General features: G+C 33.8%; 1 non-coding gene across 1 annotated transcript; it reads right to left on the bottom strand.

The window, feature by feature from the left end:
* Window positions 1–13,483: 13,483 nt before the first annotated feature.
* On the bottom strand, window positions 13,484–13,590 carry LOC141658248 (small nucleolar RNA R71). Its single transcript, XR_012549144.1, has one exon. It is a non-coding gene; the product is annotated as a small nucleolar RNA R71 (small nucleolar RNA).
* Window positions 13,591–18,251: the final 4,661 nt, after the last annotated feature.

The raw sequence follows: 18,251 nt of genomic DNA, 5'->3' as shown, positions 1-18,251 counted from the left end.
TTCGTATTGAAAAAAAAAGAGAATAAAAAAAGGTAGAAAAGTATTGACAATGAAAAACACGAGAAAAAAAAATGAAGAATAGAAGATGGCAGAGAAAGACTTCGTAAAATGTAATGTTGTATTTCTTTTTATTTTTTGTTTTCTATTATTCTAGGGTTTGTATATGGGGGGAATGGATTTAGAATCATGGGGTGAAACTAAGGTATGAGATTCTAGGGGGTTGGGGTGGAATTAGAACCCCTTGGGTTTCTAACTCCATTCCAAAATGGGCCAACCAAACATTGGAATGGATGAAATCCATTCTAATCCATTCTAAATGCTCCAACCAAACACCCCCTTACTTCCTTGGGAATGTTGGTTTTTTATTTTAGTAATAAGATGACGGTCGCATACAGAAAGAAATACAGAATCAATATTCAGTTTTAATTTCTGGACCTTTTAATAAGTGGTCCGGTCTTATACTAAGAGACCGTCTTATAGAACAATTTGTGTTTTGCGAATGTGACTTAAGTGTATAACATATATGAGATTTGAGAGCCCAGCCCAAATCAGAAATAAGAAATTGTAAAATCCGGTATAACCGGTCTGGACCGGTAAATTCCGGTTTTCATCCGGACCGGACCGGAAACCTGAATTGCGAAAAACAGTGGACCGGGGATCGGACCTGAATTTTTCCGGGTCGGTTCCGGTCCGCCCAAACCGGTCCGGTCCAATTTTCCGGTCTAGACCGTCCAATGCCCAGCCCTAGGTGTTACTATCATATTAGTTGATTATCTAGTTGTATTAGAGTTATATATATAAATAAATCTGAAGTATTAGATTAGAATATTATTTAAGAGCAATCATTATTAGTTACTAATTAAATTACAAATCTAATGAATTATGAAATATTACATTTTTTGAAAATCTAGATAGATTTATTTACCTTTTAATAGTTTTCAAAACATAATATACTCATGTTATGTTTGTGTAGATTAAATAATTAACATCTTTATACTAATTAACTAGTTTTGTATCTCTGCAGTAATGCACAGCTCTTTTCGGATTCCTCCTTTTATAATGAGTTAAAATTTAGTTGCATTTTTATTCTCGTGGTTGAGATTTAAAAATTAGTTGGCTTAGTATTTATTCTTGTGTTGGCATATTTAGTGATGTTACGTATTTGTTATGTTAACTCTCTGATCAAATCTATCAAGATACAAACTACGGAGCATTATCAAAGCCTAAGAGGCAATAAAATTAATAATTACAATCAGTATTTTAGGTGGGTGTTTTGAGAAAGTATCTTATCTTCATAAATACAAGATCATTTAGAGAGTTTATGTGCGTCCACGTCATCTCATACAGTTTTTTTTATATAAAATTATGAAATGCGGGACCCACATAAAAGTAAAGGAATTATTTTTTAAAAAACTGCCGCTGTTGATGTTTTGTACGTAACTTTTTGTACATAAATGATTACGTTTATGATTTTTTTCGGAAAATTTTCCGGAAATATTTCTTTATATTACATTTATGATTTATGATTTTAACGAAATAAATTAATCATAATTTAACGACTTAAATATTTATTAACAAATAAAGTTAAACTATTTATGAATAATGAATAGTTTATTATATGAATTTTTTATATTATTATATTATATTACATTACATCAAATAACCATAAATTACATCAAGTTTATATTACACTAAATAACGACAAATTACAATTGATAAATAACAAAAAAAATTATAATCTTATATTTATTAAAACACAAACATTTAAAGCCATGAGGTTAAACCACGTCACACATTTGCTTTTTTAGCAAACTAGTTTTAAACTCGTGCAATTTACACGGGATGTATTTAGGACGGTATGAATGTTTTTTGATGAATATTTTATTTTTACATTTTTATTGTAATTATCTAATAGTTCTATATTAGGGATCTACATGTTTAATGTAAATCAGTGATCTAACTGAAAATGAACATTCTCGACGTTTGTTGAAGAGTAAATTTATTTGGTAGCCTATCATTGTCAGTGTCACTTACCATTTTCGGTGTGCGCGGCTAGTAGTTAAGTTGCCGAGTTTTTAACTGTAAGTAAATACTCCGTCATGATTTTCTTTTTAAATATATCGTACTATCTAGTTTTAAAAAATTATGCCTGTAATTTATTCGCATTATATGTAATTCAATCCCGTAATTAAATATAAATCCTTCTCGTAATTATGTAATTTTATTGTTATTCAATATTTTTGTAAAATTATGTAAATTCTATAATTTGTAATTAGTTTCATTTATTCCGATTTGTAATTCATACCGCTTATATGCCATTAATTTCATTTATTCGGAATGTATAAAATTATTCCATAGTATTATTTCATAGTATTTGTTCTAAGACGGATTTTGTCGCATGTTTGTATTGGCGGAATTCTGAAGAAAAAAATACTTTGCACACTAACGGGTCCCACCATAACATGAATTAAAAAAAAGGTTGTATTAATGATGTGGCACGTCCTGGATTGAGTATTATCTTCTGAATTAATAAAGATAAGATTGTTAACTTCCCATCATACACAAACAAATCAAACAATTATCCACCGCCCTTTGTATTCTTTTCCTTTATTTCTGCCTTGCAATTAGTTTTTTTCATTGTTTGTAAACTAAATCTTCACAACAGAACAAAACAATTATCATCATTTTTACAACAATCCCCAACCTAACATAATACGTTAACCAAAATTCAGAAATTATTTAGATTTTTAAATAATGAATCACAAAATTCCGTTTTTTTAAAAGACGAAAATAATCAGTCTGAAACAAGGATTTGTGCTTGAATATAGGTTAGTGTGGTATCCATAGACAAAGTGAGATTGTCATAAGGTAATAATATAATTGATATTGATATTTAAGTGAGTTGTGGTATTGTTGGGTCTCAATGTTATTATTTGTATTTGATCAATATATAGCAGGCCAAAATTTAACATAAACTATATCGAGTAGATGATTTTTATTATAGGGGTTGTTATAAACCGTTGACAAAATACTATACATAGTTATGCATTTTTTCCCCACTTTCTTAAATTTTCCATTAATTTTAAAATCTTCTTTTTTTTTCTTTTGGGGGATTAATTTTAAAATCTTATTCCCTCAGTATCGGTCATTTATTTACTTTTTATATTTTTAAGGGATATTTTAATCAAAGGTAAACAAATGATAACTAGGTTTGTGACCCGTGAAATTCACGGGTTTATCTGTTTTAGTTTTGTTGTTTTTATTGTATTGTTTATATTTGTCCGAGCAATTAGTTGATCCATTTAAAAAATGTAGTCTTGAAATACATAAAATTTAGTTAGTTAACGCCTTATTTCTTTGACAATTAAACTATATATTGTACTTTAGTTGTTGTTTTGATTAATATACTAATAACATGTGGTTTTAAAAAAACAAAAAAATACCTTCAAATCATCAATTAATTGAGTAATTCATGGCACCCATGTAAAAAAAATTAAATGGTTAAGGTTGCCTTTTAATTAGATTGTATATATTTTGTACTAAAATTTCTAAGTGAAAGTTTGAAGGTCTCTTTGTCATTTAGGATAAATAAAGTTAGTAAGTGAAGATGAAAGGGCAAATTAATGCATAATGTTGAATTATTATTTTTTTTTTTTTCTTTTTTTGAGAATGATAAATCTCACAATGTAAGGAGCTTAAAACATATATGATTATATGGTTTTTTATCTTCTCAATATTTTAAATCTCATAAATTATACTCCCTCCTATTCGGGGTTTTCTTCCCCTTTGATGTGGGCACAAGATTTTAGGGGATGATTAAAAAATGAATAAAGGAAGATGGTGGGGTTTGTGGATTGGAGAGATGAATGAATAATTAGGAATTAAATAAGGAATTGTGAGTTAAGTGAGGTTTGGTGATATGAGAGAGGGATGAATAAAATAAGAGTAAAAGTTGGGTGGGGTTTGGTAATAGGAGAGATAAATGAATAAAATAAGAGTAAAAGTTTCCAAAATAAGAAAGGGGAAGAAAATCTGAATAATCCGTTTAAGGAAATAGGGAAAAAAATAGTGAATAGGAGGGAGTATTTTTTTTTATAGTAACATAGTTATGAAATTTAATAAATGCTAGTCTTAGTATATCATCTATATCAATTACTCAAAAATCCTAAATTTTAATTTTTTTTGCATAAATGATAAAATGAGTTAAATATATAGTAGCCTACTACAAATTTCATTGCAATCTCATTATATATTTTGTATATATACATTAGATAGATGATATGACATGTACCCATAATTATTAGATAATAATTTACATTTAACCATTATTCATGTCAATAGGATTTTTTATCTAACATGTTAATAAGATTGAGATCCTCGCAACTCCAATTTCATTCTATGAGAGCTATTATTCAAAGGAAAAATGATGAATAAAAAAGTAACACATACCTAAATAAATACCTTTGAAAGTTTTCTGAAATCCTAAAAAAAATTTATGAACCTAAAAACAATTAGTCATTCATATTCAATTTGTGTTGTCAATCTTGTAGTTAGTTTATAATATAGTATTGAGTGGAATGGAGGGAGTATTTATTTATACAATTCTAGTATTTTCTTGTTCATATAGTCTTCTTTCTCCAATGAAATATCCCTACAAAAACAAAAAGAAAAATCACTGAGTGATTAATAACAAGCAAAATGAGGGAATTTGATTTATGCAATATTAACCTTATCGTTATTATTTTATGTTTTTCCGTAAATAATGAAAAAAAGAGGGCATTAAATCATAAAGAAGTAACTGTATTTACCTTTGAATAGCACAACTCCACAAATCTTGATACCCCCTAAATGGAACAAAACAACATATATGAGAAGGTTAAAAATGTGAAGAGTACTTCATAACCAATGGAACTTTAAAATAAATAAACAAATTATTAATTTAAAAGCTTAATACACTTACCTTGATGCTGATAAAATGATAAGAAAGATTATTGACACATATTTAAAATTCTTTTGGCGACGGGGCAAAAAGATATTGGCTTATTTTGGCTCACAAATGTTGTCTTTCATCAAACATTTATAGCCAAATGAGGATGCGTTTTATGACTTTTGGCTTTTTTTTTATTATTGTCAAATTTAATATATACATAAATATGTAGCAAAGTTTTATGACTTTTGAGCATTCTTTTTCATTATTAGCAAATTTAATATAGACATAAATATAGAGTAAGGAGAAATGAAATGTAAAAGGTTTGTTTTTTTTTCTTTTTTTGTTTTTTTTACAAAATCCATATTGCATGAGAATTGTTTAGGGAGTTATCTTACGAAAGTAAAAGATGGCATATGTTTGACCTTGTTTTTTATTTATAAATTATATTTATAGATTTATATATGTATCCAATTAATGAAATTGAGCAAGTTTATTGCAATAAGATTTAAGAGGGAATTGCACATATAAACAGTTTAAAATTAGAGTGATGTAAATTTTTATTTGTCGTTAAACCTATTCTAGTTTGCAAAATTAAAAGGTCAATGTTTAATGTTAAGTATTTTATTATTTGCTCTTAATCTTTAAAAATTCATTATTATTTTATAAATGACAAAAAATTAGAATTATGTGTTATTTATCTGTTTCTTAGAATATTCTAATAATAAAGTAGAAATTTTTAATTTAGTATGAATTTTATTTGATTTTAAATTGTTGTTTAATTTATCTTGAAATTAAAAGGGCCAAATTTTAATGTTTATTATGCTATTTGCATTTAATGTCATAGATTTTTTTTTTGTCTCACAAATTTTGTCATCCATCAAAAATTTATAAAAAATTGAGGATATTTTTTTGTGACTTTTGAACATCCTTTTTCCTTATTATCAAATTTAATATACGCATAAATATGGAGCAAAGTTCATGACTTTTGAGTATCATTTTCTTTCATTATTATGACATAAATTTTATAATAAATATTTGTGTTGATCATGTTCTAAATTATACATAAAGATAATTTTTTTCTTAAGACCATTCTTTTGTATGACCGCAATATTTTCTCAATTTTTAAGTCACAAATACTTAAACTATTTTTAAGTTGATCCCAAAAATTTATAAATATTACTTTGTAGGGTAATTTAGTTACTTGTAATGGTCTCATTAAAAATAAACAGTGTTATATTAGAAATAGTCAAAGTTTCGGTGTTCATGTGGTATTTTTTTTATTAGAAAATTATTTATAACTGATATACACCTCCCCAAATAGGCTTTTACTTTTTTTTGGTAGGACACTAACTCAATTATCATCCAATGTGTGTTTTTTTAGTAAGAATTATCCGTCAAAATGTCAATATTGTATTGTAATTTGTCACTAAACAAATATTATATAATCAAATACAAAATACAAATTAATTGTAAAAATGGCTCATGGAATACAATTTAATGTTTTTTTAGGGAAAATTTAATGTTTTATGTAGTCTTTTAAACTATATTGTATAGATTGATAATATGTGTATTATGATATTGCCATGTCACATTTAATTTGCCATGTCACATTTAATTTTGCCTTGTCACATTTACCATGTCACATTTAATTTGTCATGTCACATTAACCTTTTAATTATATTGTATAGATTGAGATAGTGGATTACTTTTCATCTCATTTTCACTCTTTCACTAAAAAAAATTAAATCAAATCAATTGAAAAAATTACAAATCTATCTGATTAAAAAATGAATAAATTCGACAAATGTCAATCGCATTGGCGATAATTCTAACATTTATAATATATAACAATGACTGGATGTGGGGGGATCTACGTCTAAGAGTCTAAGACTGACTTGGATGCGAATCTTCCATGTACCTGGATCAAAATGTGTGAGATCCATGTTTAGAAGCAGATAACTATTTAAAAGAATTTAAAAGTTAATTGTTTGAATTATCGTCATTGATACATGAAAGATGGAATGTTCGTAAAAATTGTATGGAGTACGGCTTGGTAGGAGCTTATTAATTTGTTTAAGGGAGCTATAGGTTTTGGTCGTTGTTGGACCGCTTAAAAACTTTGGCCAATTTTCTAATTATATGGCATACAGGTTAATAGAAGGGCCCTGTTTTACACATAAATTCAACCCAATTATATCGTTTATGTTTTGTTAATAACAATGAATTATACTACATTTTCCTAAAAACATACACGTGCAATTTTTCACGGGTGTAAAACTAGTTGTTAGTAATGTAAAAGATTGGAACTAAAATGATTTTGCATTATTTTCTCATTTTGATCAATCTACTAAAATGAAAATCATTTATACATATACAAATTTAATGACCTATTCTATTAGGATATTAGGCCCATTAGGGCAGCCGGCTATCGTCTAGGGTTTAGAGTATTAGGGTTTGGATTACCGTATTATAAATACATATATTGTTATCCTAAGTTTCACAACATCAATAATACAAATCTCTACCTTTATGAATTATCTCCGTCTAGATCTTAACATGGTATCAGAGCCTCGTTCTTGAGGTCTCTAAAATCGCTTCCGCATTCTTGCCGGTGGGCGAAAATTTACTAACGCCCACCGGTAGGATTCTCAATCACAATTATTAAAACTAGCTAAGAAATCAATAAAAAAAAAATCTACGTACAATGCTATTCCTTAAGCAGTATTGGTGAGAACTTAGGAAAAACTTCAACCCAGATCCTCTTCTTTCCTTTTTTCAACGGATCCAAAAAAAGAAAAAACATTTTTCTCTTATCTTCAATTCAATGCAGATCTAAGAAATCTTTTTTTCTTTAATCAAGTTGGTATTTTAAAAAAAAAAAAAACTGGCGAGTTAAGCACTGAACTGAAAAAACTGGCGAGTTACGCAAGAAAATTGTCTGGCGAGTCCCATACGCACCAAAATTTGTCTGGCGAGTCCTATACGCACCTTTACCAACCAACTTGTGCAGAGGAAGAAGATTGATGAGAAATTTTTTTGATAGAAGATCAAGATGAGGAGATGAAGACGTTTTTTTTAATGTTTTTCTTGTATTTCTCCAATCGTAAAGTTCGTACAATGTATTGCCTTTACGATTGCGGAAGAGTATTAGGATATTAGGCCCATTAGGGCCGCCGGCTATCGTCTAGGGTTTAGAGTATTAGGGTTTGGATTTCCGTTTTATAAATACATGTATTGTTATCCTAAGTTTCACAACATCAATAATACAAATCTCTACCTTTATGAATTATCTCCGTCTAGATCTTAACATATTCCATATCAAGGAAACCGTCAATAGTGAAATACTCCAAGTGCACCAACTTCATAGCACAACCAAAAAATTAATAAAGGCTTGGCTTTTGTAAACAAAAACATCACAAATTTTCTAGCACATCTAGAGGGAACTGATAGGTTCATGCCACACCTTTGCTAGCAGTCATGCATATTACTTCTAGGGGTCGTTTGGTTCGCTAAGGGAATTGAAGTTCCAAGGAATTAAGAGATCCCATGATTTTATAAATCACATAAAATGGGAAAAAGTTGTTTGGTTGTAATGTGAGAAGTGAATTCCAGAGGACTTACTTAGGGGGACTGATAAGTAGTATTTTGGTAGCTTTTACCCCTCATTTATACTTTATTCCGACTCGATTTTGTGTGCTCTAATCGATTAATAGCTCATTTTACTATTTAATTATAAATAATTAATATTATGAATATTATTGCGAATAATTGTTATTATTAAAGAATTTGGCACTGCTCTTTATTATTTCAATTTTTGTAGGAATAAAGACTGAAAATCGAGAGGTAAACAAATGAAGCGGGTCAAAGCTAGCTACAAGACAAAAGAAAAGGGGAATTAAGGTCAACCTTTGACCTTCAATTGTTCAAAAGTGCATCCCTACCATCCCGACATTTCATCACCATCACCATGTCACCTCCATTTCGCACTTGCGGCCTCGACAACCACCGTCCAACTCCGTCATCACTTCATCATTTCCGCCATTTCCATTCATCAACACCTCCCCTGCATTTCATCACATTCACCATCAACTTACCTCCATTCGTTCACCTCCATAAATACAACCCAAAAAACACCAGCAGCAACACCCGCATCTCCTTTGTCATCACCGCACCTGCACTGCAAAACAACAACCCTTAACCACATTTACCTCCATTCTCCCTTCGTGCTCACCATCATCAATCCATCATTCAACCACATGCACCAACACCTCGTCCACCACCTGATCATTTCCACCATCAATTTCGCCATCTTTGACTCGGGATCGAAACTGAGCTTTTTATGAAGCTTTGCTCTCTATGCCGGTACCACAAACGGTACCGACTCCCTCAACCGGCAGAACACACCCATTTCTCCTCCTTTTTGTGAAGGTCTCGCTCAAGCATAGGCACCGTGAGCCGTCTTGCCGCACACATCACTAAAATCAACAATCTCGCATCAATTTTGTCCCCTCTACGGTGCCCCGCAATGATCGGTGACCGACATAACACACACCCCACTTGATTTTGCTGCTCTTTCTTCACGTTCATTTGGGTGCCAACGATTTACTTTGGTGACGACGCAAAGGACCCTTGGTGCATCTTTTTCTTTGTTTTCCCCTCTTCCTTTTTGTCTTTGTTAATAGTCGGGTCTTTTGATTAAGATTATGATTATTAATATTATTAATGTTATTATTAAATTATCATTATTATTATTATTTAGATTATTATTAGACTAGTATAAAACTACACCACAAACTAGACTACCATTTTGGAGATAGAGAATTAGACTACCTTAGAAATTAGACTAGCTTAGTTCATCTTTCTCTCTAAATATTGTAGAACCCTAATATTTCATCTCTCATTTTCATTCAATAAAAAATTGTAATCTTTCCTTAATTATTAGTTTAATTCTTCCTTTGTTTATGCAAGTTCTTGATTTTCTCAATAGTTTACATTTAATATTTGGGTTGTATTTGGAAGACAAGAAGAAATTCATCTTCCATTATTATCCAAGTTTGTTCATTTCCTCTTTATTGGTATTAATTCTCATTTTTTATTCACAATTATTTCATTTGCTTACATTTATGTTCTTTACTTAATGTTTTCATTCAAAGTTTCTATCTTTATTATGTTTAGCATGTTTATGTGTGTATTGTTCTATCTTATTGTTAGTTTTTCATCCTTAAACATGTGTGAGTAGTCTAATCTAGGGTCTAGGGGGAATTTGGGTAATTAAGGGGATGAATTTGGGCTGTTAACCTTTTGAATTGGGTGATTATGTGGTTTCTAATCTTAATGCATTTGAAGTGTTTGTAGAAATGCCTCAATGAAAATTGGACATTACCTTAACATGTTTGGCTTACCTTGGTGCATTGTGCTATTAGATGGTTTTAGAAGTGTTTATTGATGAGTTTTAATGAAAGTTAGAACATCTCCTTGATGCATTCGGTCCGTCTTGGTGCTCATGCTATTGGGTAGTCTTTATTATGCTTTATTTGTAGCTAGTTGATGAGTAGTATTTTGGTAGCTTTTACCTCACATTTATACCTTATTCCGACTCGATTTTGTGTGCCTTAATCGTTAAATAGCTCATTTATTAGTTTAATTTGTATTTAATAATTTAATCCTATTTATCGCGAATAATTGTATATATATTTGTCGGAATTTGATTATTGCTTCCGTTATTAAATCCTATAGGTACATTGAGAAAGGCGGAAATAAGACGGGTCAAAGAGCAAAGCGCGAATCAAATAAACCAAGTTAAATCCAAAGTCAATCATTGACTTTACAAAAGTCGAAACCGTCATCAACAAAGAATGCTACATCACAAATTCCACCCCATCACCTCCTTCATCCACGTCCCCTGCATCTTCACCATCAACAATTCAACCACCAATTCCACTCTCCTGCACCTCTTCCATTCATCATCAATCCCGTCCAACTTCATCATGCTCACCAGCACCTCGCCTGAGTTCAGCTGCAACAGCCCGACATCACCATCTCTATCATCAGTCATTCACCTCACCGTCCTCTGCCTCAGTCAAGCATCAACCCAGCCCACCTCCATCTTCAATGCAGCAGCAGCCCAGAAACTCATCACCCACGACCAACAACCATGACCGCCATCACCATTCACCTCCATCAACAATCAACTCGGCAGCAGCAACCATCAACAACCACCGCGATGCTCACCACTCACAACAACCAGCAACCACGACTCATTTCCATCATCATGATTCATCATCAAAATTGGAAACGGCCCACCGGCCACCGGCCAACCGGCTCCCAACCTGCAACAAATCTCAAGATGGTTCTCAGCCGGTCAACCGTCTGCCGATCTCTCATCGGCTCAAAATCCTATCAATTTCACCTCAATTTTCCAGCGGGTTTTGTGCCGGTCACACACCGTCGGCCGGTGAGCCGGCTGAGACCCATGTAGCTGCGTTTTTGTGTCTTGTCGTTTTCCCCCTTCCCCTTTTGTTTTGATTTGAGTCGTGTATATGCGTTGGGTGGGAGTGTTTGGTGAGATTATTATAATTATTATTATTATTATTATTATTATTATTATTATTTAGTGATATTATTATTAGAGGAGTATAAAACAGAACCCTCTCATACACTACCATATACCATACCACACATTAGAAATAACACCACACATTAGAATTAGAATTAGTTTACCTTAGATTTATTTTCTCTAGTCTCTCTATATTGTAACTCAAGAACCCTAGTTTATTGAATTTTCCTCTAAAATTTCTCCTTTAATTAAAGTTGCAATCTTTCTTCAATAATAGTTCAATTATTCTCTAGTTTATGCTAGTTTTTCATTTTCTCAATAGTTTACATTTAGTTTTGGGGTGTAATTTGAAGGAAGAAGACATTCATCCTCCATTTTTATTATCCAAGTTTGTTACTTTCCTCTTAATAGGTATAATTCTCATCTTTTATTTGCATTTATTTTCATTTGTTTACATTTATGTTCTTTACTTAACGTTTTCATTCAAAGTTTCTATCTTTATTATGTTTAGCATGTTTGTGTGTGTATTGTTCCATGTTATTGTTAGTTTTTCATCCTTAAACATGTGTGAGTAGTTCTCCTCTAGGGCTTAGGGGGATCTCGGGTCTATAATGGGTACGATTTTGGGTTAGAATTATAAGGAATTGGGTGTTTTATTGGTTGTCACTTTCTTGCACATGAAGTGTTTCAGAGAATTGCTCCTATGAAAGTTTGAGTATTTTCTCACATGTTTAGTTGTCTTGGTGTCTATACTAGTGGATGAACAATCTTGGTGTGTAGACTATTGGATGATCTGTGTGCATGAGTGTGACGAGTTTTAGTTAATCATACGATAGTGGGTTAACGAATTCTAGGTGTCCTAAGACATTAGGCATAATTCCTTGACTAATTGAATCACTTATTCCTCATATTTGCCTTGTTTCATGCCCAATGACCCGAGTGAACCCGAAAGCTCTAGTCTTTCTCATATTGATTAATTACAATCTCATTTAGTTTATTTGCATCTAAGTTTATCATAAATCAAACCTCTTTCATTATTAGGCTAAATTGGGAGTTAAACAGACTAAGTATACACCCCCGCCATCTTTGTGTTCGACATCCTAATTATACTACTTAATTTGGGTTCTTTATAAATTGTTTTTTATTGGGAAATGACGACAAATTCCCTACATCAAAATGGCGCCGTTGTCGGGGATGGCGTTAGGTTATGCTTAGTTAGTTGAAGTTTCTAGCTTTAGTCTTTACTTGTTGTTTGTTTGTTTGTGTAGTTTGTGTGCTTCTTGTAGAGTGTGTGTGATTTTTTGCCTTACCCTAGTGTGTAAAAGCACTAGGAGTCTTACGGTTTGTCGAGTTTTATGCCTAGGAGGAATCTACAAGCTTTGCTCTTTGACTCCGATCCCGAAAGGCTTTTTAGAGCCTTAAGGAATAGGACCATTGCAAGGGTTATAACCTCTTCTCAAGCAACCATAAACCAAGCAAATCCACCCATCCAACCTCTCATTGAAAACACAACTCAACAACAACCAAACATTACAATTGAGCCTCCATTAGAAAATCCATTTCACAACTTCCAACTTCCAAATAACCCACCTCAAACACCAACCTCTCATATACCAAATCCACCACCACCACCAATGGCTTTACGTGACCATAACCGTCCAAACCATAATGATGCTTGTAACCCCATCAATTTTGGCATCTTGGCTCCAAACAATTTTGAGATGCACCCGGCTCAAGTTGGCCTAATTGAAAAAGACTTGTTTGGAGGACACATTGAAGAAGATACTCATGCTCACCTAAGGAGGTTCAAGAGGAAGGTCTCTATGATGAAAAAGAATGGGGTGTCCAAGGATACACTAAGGATGATGTTATTCCCATTTTCTCTAACGGGCAAGGCAGATCGTTGGTTGAATGTGCACCCTCCGGACACATTTACTACATAGGATGCCTTAGCTAAGGCGTTCCTAGAGAAGTATTATCCATCATCAAAGACCGCTATGCTCCGGAACGAAATTCATACCTTTCAACAAGAGGAAGGAGAGTCCCTAGGAGAGGCATGGGATAGGTACCTAGATCTACTTGCTAGTTGCCCTCATCATGGGATCCCGGCTTGGTACGTGACTCAAACCTTCTTTCAAACTTTGCTCCCAAGGACAAAAGAAATGGTGAATGCCTCCGCGGGAGGGGGATTCGATCATTTGGGTAAAGAGGAGGGCACGACTCTAATTAAGAAAATGGTGGACTCCGAGGCAAATTATGGCACAAGAGTGAATGTCTTGAGAAGAAGCAAGCACCCTCCCGAATTCTTAGTGAATGTGGAGACTAATGCTAAGCTTGATATGCTCACCAAAAAGCTTGAAGAGTTGAGTAAGAAGAAGCAAGTGAACCAAGTGAATCAAACTACCACTTCTCATGGACCATCCATGAAGGAAGTGATGTAAAGATCAACATGTGAGTCATGTGGAGGGATGGGTCACACTTATGAAGTATGTGCAAATAATCATTACAACAACATTGATGGGAACAATGTGCAAGAGGTGAACGCTTTCCAAGCATTTAACAATTTCTCCAACCGTCCACCTAGGCCCTCGTTCAACAACAATCAAGCATCCAACCAAAACTTTGCCAACCAATCTCAAGTATACCAAGATTATAGGTGTAACCAAGGGAACCAAGGTAATCAAAACTTTTATCAAGGAAACCAAGGTAATCAAGACAACCAAGGGTTTGATCAAGGGTTCAATCAAGGATACAACAATAATCAAAGGTACAACCAAGGGCAAAATCAAGGGTTCAATCAAGGGTACCAAGGGAACAACCAAAATTCCAACTTTAAAGATCAAGGATATGGCTTTTCTCTTCCAATTTCCAACCAACCCTTCAACCAAGAGCCACCACCCCAAGCAAGCAATACCATGGGAGATGATAAATATGACAACTTGGTGAAGTTGATAGGGGATTTGGAAAGTAATACCCAACAACAAATCAAGAGTCTTGAAGCTAAGGTGGCTTCCCAAGCTCTCATGAGTTCTCAAAAACCACCGGATGTGTTTCTAAGACAAGGGCAAAATCCAAGGGACCCTATGAAGTCAAAGGAAGTTAATGCTATCATGGTTGGAGTTGAAAAGGAAAAAGAAGAGTCATTTGATTTGCCAAGTCAAGAGGAGTTGTCTTACACTACTCCCTTTTCCATGGCTATGAAAACATTCCAAGAAGTTGACCATGAACCCGAAAAAGAGAGCATAGAAGACTATGTGCTTGAGCAAATAATGACAATTCATGGTACAAGCTTGGATGTTGAAGTCGACCCGGATAAGGGAGAGATGATTATGACTTCACCAACCACTATGAGTGAAGAATTTGTGCTTGAAGAAATTGTGAAAGCACCAAATGTGATGGTAGAAGTTGAGAAGAACCCGGAAGAAGAAGAGATGGTGATGGTAGAAGAACACTCTTTGGCCAAGCAAGAAAAAGTCATTTTTAGAAGAGTGGACATTAGTAGCCATGAGCTTGATGCCTCAAGTGAGAAGTGCAATGTGGTCAAATCTAAAGAAATCCCCATCAAACTTGATGACCCCGGGAGTTTCTCAATTCCATGTATCGTTGGTGACCAAAAGGTGGATAGTGCTTTATGTGACTTAGGGGCAAGTGTGAGTGTCATACCACTTGCCCTTGTGAAGAGGTTGAATATTTCAAGCTTAGCCCGCACTTCCATTACAATCAAACTTGCCGATGGAACAATCAAATCTCCAAATGGGATTCTCAAGGATATCATGGTTCAAATTGGCAAGCTTTCAATTCCTACCGATTTTGTTGTGTTGGACATCCCTATGGGAAGACGCTCTCGTGTCATTCTTGGTAGGCCATGTGGGATTTATCTGTATACATCCCTTTAATTTTAAGGACTATAACGAATTATAATGATGAAACTAGTCATAAAATTAAATTGCATAAACAAAATTGTAAAGGATTAAGAAATAACCTTCGGTCCTAGCAAATACGGCCTAAGAACAATATCAAAGTAGATATTCGCCTATCAGTTGCACCCAAGACGATATGAGAAATGCCCTTTGATTATGCTAGAATCGATCCCCAAATCAACAGATTAATTTTAGGTTTTTTGTGTCTTTCCGATGAGAGGAGGCAAGGTTGAGTTAGGGCAAAAATTAGGTTAGAATGAATTCACCCATCTCACCCTCTTAAACCGTGTATAAGGGTGGATTTTTCATCCTCTAATTTCCGGCCCAATTACCGAAACAATAAGGAGTTTTTAATTCCTTATTTTCGGTTTCCAAAAATGTAAAAATGTGTTAAATATAAATTGTCATCTAGTGAGGATCGAACCCATGACCTCTTGGTTTGAGTACCCTCACTATTACCACTATGACACATTCATCTTGTTGATATTAAATATAACCGATTACATTTAATTACGAATTAACAGATTAATTCGTCCAAGCTAACATTACATACATGTAATTAAATATAACTTATTATATTCAATTTACGAATTTACAGTTAATTCGTCTCCACTAATATTATTTAATCTTCATTAAATAATTGTCTCATCAACACATTGACTAACTGTTTAGTCATATAAGGCATCAATGTGATTATATTTCTATAACCACATCTCTCAAACACATCCTATAGGTGTGACCTTTAGGGACCAGTTGATCACCGCCATCTGTATGATAATAACGTCAAACTTTCTAGCAAGCCAACCGTTATTTGTGGACAGCGGGCCGCCCACGGGGGCGCTTGGTGAAGAAACGAAAACAAGCGTTTGCATTTTGTATGGAGTCGCCACCAATTTTTATGGGAAATTGGAACCGTTCGAATACCTCATGTCATGTCAAGACACAAAGTAGTGACATGAACACTAAGCAATCGTTACCCTTAGCATTCTATGTCTAGAATGACTCTCGTGGATGCCAATGAACACGGGTGCTCACGGAGATCTGGAGTAAGGGGTGAGGGTACGTATTAGGAAGCTCTTTTGATCGAACACCTAATCCCGTCCGCCTCGATAGCGGCCTCTACTAATGATTTGGGAAGTTATTCGTACTTGATATATCGTCGGCTATATGCATGCAATGCAACATCCAAGTTTTAATCCTAGCATGTGAGAATTAGACTAAGTCGGTGAACAATTAATTTAGCATACAATTAATGTCGAAGTTGGATTTAATGTTCATTTACATGTGAAAGCATACAAGCAATAAAAGAAATACAATAATTATAAATTACAACGATGAAAATTACATTAATTACAATGGAATAGGCGATTTATGTCGAAAATACCTTTAAAACGGATAATTTGAGAAAAAGAAATAAAAGAATGAAAACAAATAAATCGAACGAAACAGAAAGTGATAATACGGATAATAGTCAATTAATATGTAGTCTAAACAAATTAGGTCAAGGCAGAAACGGAGTTCGTGTGAGAAATCATCTCTGGAACAGCGCAAAGAGCGCGCCCTGAAGAGGCGCAGCGATTCTTGCGTCTGCATTCCAAGGGTGAGTTCTGGCTGTGAAGCCGGAACTGCAAATCGTTAATTTGAATTGATGAATTTAATGATGGATTAAAATATTTACTCGGATGGAAGTGATTAATAGGTTAATTACATGTGAATGACGGTCATAAAAGCGATAAACATGGATGGGATGAATCGGAAACGGATTATTTACATGAAATTATGATGAAAACGAAGGAAGTACTAATGAGTCCTCTATTGAAATAAGTCAATTAGACTAAATACGACGGGTATACAACGAATATGCGATGAACATGCGAATAAACAGATGAAACTATATCAATGACGAATTTTAAAACTCAATATGAACAAATTGAATCCCTAAAACCCGGGTTTGAATTTTATGACGAAAACCCGTAAATATTGGATTATTTAGGATTTAAGTCGGATTTATGACAAATTAAACATGAACATGATGAATGATTATAATACATGTGGATTATATGCTATTACGACGAAGAATTAACAGACGAAACAAACAAAGGAAAGAATTTGGACACGAATTACAGAGGACAAATGAAGAAGAAAAGAAGCAGGAACTGCGGCAGCCTCACGAAGAGGCGCAGCAGGAACTGCGCTCCTTCGAAGAGGCGCAGCAGTTGCTGCGTCTTTTCTCGACGGGTATCTACTGGAAATCCGCAAAAAACAGGTTTTAACAAAGGGTTTTAGAAATCGATTTTAATGGTGCTTTCGACATAAACCTTACAATGGATGATGATAAATAAATAAATACAATAAATAAAGAGAATTATACACCCTCAGACTTACATGTTGACGGAACGAGAAGGACTAAGATATCGATTAGTGATGCTCGACGCGAATGCAAAGAAAGTGCCCTCGTAAGAGGAAAACGATTGATTAATTAAGTTGATTGAGTGTAGTTGGTCAAATTGGTCGGTCATGCAACGGAGAGGCTGGTACCCGGAAAGATCCGAGCTTACGTGGTCGAAAGTTCAAGCACGTAGGCGCCAGTAAGTAAGAACAAAGTCTAGAATGCAAAGGGAGAAGAGAAGGGCGGACACTCGCGTGAGAAATATGAGGAGCGAAGGCTCCTATTTATACTAATCACGCGACGGGATTAGGGTTTCAGAGACTCTTTGGAAGTGAATCTCGGAAAGATATGAAAAAGATACGTAAAACATGCAGAAAAGGGCCTGGGAAGAGGCGCAGCAGCCACTGCGTCTCTTGGAAGAGGCGCAGCTCCTGCTCGTCTATTCCCAGGAGGTTT

This window comes from Silene latifolia, chromosome 5 (assembly GCF_048544455.1).
Source record: "Silene latifolia isolate original U9 population chromosome 5, ASM4854445v1, whole genome shotgun sequence".
Taxonomy (NCBI): domain Eukaryota; kingdom Viridiplantae; phylum Streptophyta; class Magnoliopsida; order Caryophyllales; family Caryophyllaceae; genus Silene; species Silene latifolia.
This window is presented reverse-complemented; position numbering and strand designations above follow the sequence as displayed.